The following is a 3861-nucleotide window of genomic DNA, read 5'->3' as shown; positions in this document are numbered from 1 at the left end:
TTGCTTCTGTTGATTAATTCAAAAGTAGACAAAGGGAAAGTGAATCCTCTCTTCACAGTGGCTCACAGGTGGCAGAGCTGGAGGGGAGCAGAGTGCTCAGGTCACTCCCCTCCCCCTCTCTACAGTAGCTGAGGACATTCCTCACTTCACCAGGTCCTCTACCCAGCAGCCCAATTGGAGTGCTTTTTCCCCCCACTATGTGAGATAAGGGTGGAGGGCTAGAGCATACCCAGCATATGGTGGTGGGGAGGGGCACAGCACAAGGTCTCTAGAAGATGGGCATGGCACTCTGTCTTTAAAAGGTTCACCATTACTGATCTAGAATATTATATGCCCTCTCTTTGAAGCCCAAAGCCAGAAAAACAAGAATCTCTTGTCTCTGGAGTCTTTGCCAACAACTCTGACCCTTAAGTAGGTCAGCCACCAAAGATTATTCTATACTAGCAAGGAAACACTTATGTAAATAGACCAGAGTCCTGGGTTACATAATAAAATAGCCTACAACAATAAATCTCCTATAAACATAGCCACACTCTCCCACAAACCTATATACCATCAATGGGGAGATCCCTCTTGGAAGTCCAAATGGAAGAAACACTAGAAAACACTTGTAGTATGGGAGAATATATCATATCTTCTAGTGATATCACTGATATTCTTTTTGGAGTTCATCACTCTGCTAGTCTTTACAGGTTTTAGCCAAGTGGTACTCTGATAGCTGCTAGGCATATTGCTTTCCTTGGCACCACTCCACAATTCATTGCTTTCCTCCCTAGGGCCCATCAAGAAAGTATTTTCAGCTTCAATGGTTAACTTCTAAGGATATGATTAGGTCAGGCAGTTTGGTCTTTAGATATAACCAACATATCCAACTATTACCAAAAACTGGCAAAAGCTAAGATTAGGCCTTTCCTTTTTGATCCTTATGTTAGGGGAGGTGGGTTGAGGGGAAATTCTGGGTAGTGGTTGGGGTTGGAGAGTGAAGATCAAAGCCTTTGGTTACACATAAGGGTCTAACTTAGGATTAGATACTTCTAGCCAACTTCTAAAACCTCTTTGGCCTAGGTGAAAGTGAATTCAAGCCAGAATAAAAGATAAGCTAAGGCATTAAGGTCTAGGCCAAATTCTTGCCCTTACTAGGCATATCTGTCATCAGCAAAACCTAATTGGGTAGAGGTTCCGGGTTAAGATGGTGGCAGAGTAAAAAGCAGCTCTTAACCTCTCCTGACCGAAACACACAAAACTCCTCAAGGGGACATAAAAACAAGTCCAGACGAACGGAGGAACCCCACAACAGGGTGCAGCGTGGAAGGTACGTGAAATCGGGACATTTCCATGCTATAAAGGGGTGAAACAGCTCTCACTAAATCGCGGGCTGAGCAACCACCCCATCCCCACCCCCTCCACACACACCACCTATAGCGCCGAAGCCAGTTAAAAAGAAATAGAGCAAGTTTGGGGCACCCATCGAGCCATTGGCAGCTACAGGGCCTGTTCCTGAGAGCAGCAAGATTTGGGACCCCAATAAGCCAAAGAACGCACCCGAAATTTGAGTGCAGGAGAGCGCAGGCGCAGCGGAGGTGTGGGTGGAGGCAGACCCTGAGTGGGGAACCAGTGCAGATGGGTATACGACTGTGGAAGCAGCACCCTGAGACTTGTAAAGGAACCTCCAGCACAGGATCAAGCAAGGGGGTCCACCAGGGGGCTTGACCTTGGAAAAAACCAGAACTCAGACCTCAAAAGCCAAAAGACCGCGGCGAGGATAAAGCTGAGAAGCTACTAGGCTAATGATGGCTACCCAGACTCAGGAAGTTCAGAAGACAAAGCTAAACATCAAGAAAAAGAAGTCTTTAACACTCGACAACTTTTACACAGAGAAAATTCAGACAACCAAGCAAACAGAGGAGGAGAACAAACAAGCATCTGGACCCTTCTCAAATAAGGAAAACGGGTCACAAGCTATGGAAGAGTTCAAAACTGAGATTCTGAGGAAGATGGAAGAGATCTGGCAAGAAAACAACAGTTTAAAAGGTAGAATCTTGCAACTGGAAAGTAAGGCTCAGAAATCAAATGAACTGATAAGCAAATTGAACACCAGAAATGACCACATTGAAAAGGAAAACCAAAAGATTATAGCCAAAAACCAGTCCCTAAAGGCTAGAATCGAGCAATTAGAAGCTAATGATCTCTCAAGACAACAAGAACAAATAAAACAAAGTCAAAAGACTGAAAAAATAGAAGGAAACATGAAATATCTCAATGAGAGAGTGACAGACCAAGAAAACCAGTCTAGAAGAGACAATTTGAGAATAATTGGTCTTCCAGAAAAACCAGAAATTAATAGAAACCTGGACTCCGTACTAAAAGAAATTATTCAGCAAAATTGCCCTGAAGTCCAACAACAAGAGGGCAATATAGACATCGAAAGGATTCATAGAACACCCACTACATTGGATACAGAGAAGAAAACAGTTAGAAATATTATTGCGAAATTCCAAAGCTTTCAAGCAAAAGAAAAAATCTTACAAGAAGCCAGAAAGAGACAATTCAAATATCAAGGAACACCAATCAGGATCACACAGGATCTGGCAGCCTCCACACTAAAAGACCGTAAGGCTTGGAATACAATATTCAGAAAGGCAAAAGAGCTGGGCCTGCAACCACGGATCAACTACCCATCAAAATTGACTATATATTTCCAGGGGAAAGTATGGGCATTCAACAAAATTGAAGAATTCCTAGTATTTGCACAGAAAAGACCAGGGCTAAATGGAAAGTTTGATATCCAACCACAAAAATCGAGAGAAACCTGAAAAGGTAAATAAGAAACAGAGGGGAAAGAAAGAAAACTTATAATTTTTAAATTTGCCTTTCTAAGGACCTCAGTAACATCTAATTATATGTATTCCTATGTAGAGAAATGTTATGTATAATTCTCTATAGTGAATTCTATTCACTATTATAGTATCCACTACCATAGTAATCAGAAGAATAATTCACAGGGTGAGGGTGGAACACTAAATAATCTAAGATGACATGGGGGATGGGAAAGAGGGGGTGAATAGCAGGGGACACCAAGAGAAACTTGAGTGAATAAGAAAAACAGGATATTCTATTACACACAAAGAGGGTATGGGAAGGAGAGGGGACAAATACTATTATAAGTAGGAGAGGAAGAGTGTATTAAGAGGTAATAATCAAACCTTACTCTCAGTGTAATCAACCCGGAGAGAGAAGTGTAGCTATACTATCCATTGGGACATAAAATTCTTATCTAACCCTTCTGAGAAAGTCAGAGGGGATAAATCAAGGGAAACGGGAGAGGGGAGGTCAAAAAAAAGGAGGGGAGAAGAAGGGGGAGGGAATTCATAAGGCCGTTAAAAACAAAAAGGGAGGGGAACAAAGGAGGGGGTAGGAAGGGAAGTCAGTCAAGGGAGGGGATAAGGGATAGGGTCATAATAGCAAACCACTGGTTTTAAAGGATATAGTTTAAGGAAAAGGGGTAGGAATAGGGGAGGAAACGAAAATGTCAGCAAATGCACAACTGATGATTATAACTCTGAATGTGAATGGGATGAACTCGCCCATAAAACGGAAGCAAATAGCAGAGTGGATTAGATACCAAAATCCTACCATATGTTGTCTACAAGAAACACATATGAGGCGGGTGGACATACACAAGTTTAAGGTTCAGGGCTTGAGCAAAATCTTTTGGGCGTCAAATGAGAAAAAGAAGGCAGGAGTGGCTATTATGATTTCTGACAAAGCCAAAGTAAAAATAGATATGATTAAAAAAGACAGGGAAGGTCATTACATCCTGATTAAAGGCAGTATAAACAATGAGGAAATAACACTGCTCAA

This window comes from Gracilinanus agilis, chromosome 2 (genome assembly GCF_016433145.1).
Source record: "Gracilinanus agilis isolate LMUSP501 chromosome 2, AgileGrace, whole genome shotgun sequence".
Taxonomy (NCBI): domain Eukaryota; kingdom Metazoa; phylum Chordata; class Mammalia; order Didelphimorphia; family Didelphidae; genus Gracilinanus; species Gracilinanus agilis.
Note: the sequence above shows the minus strand (reverse complement) of the source record.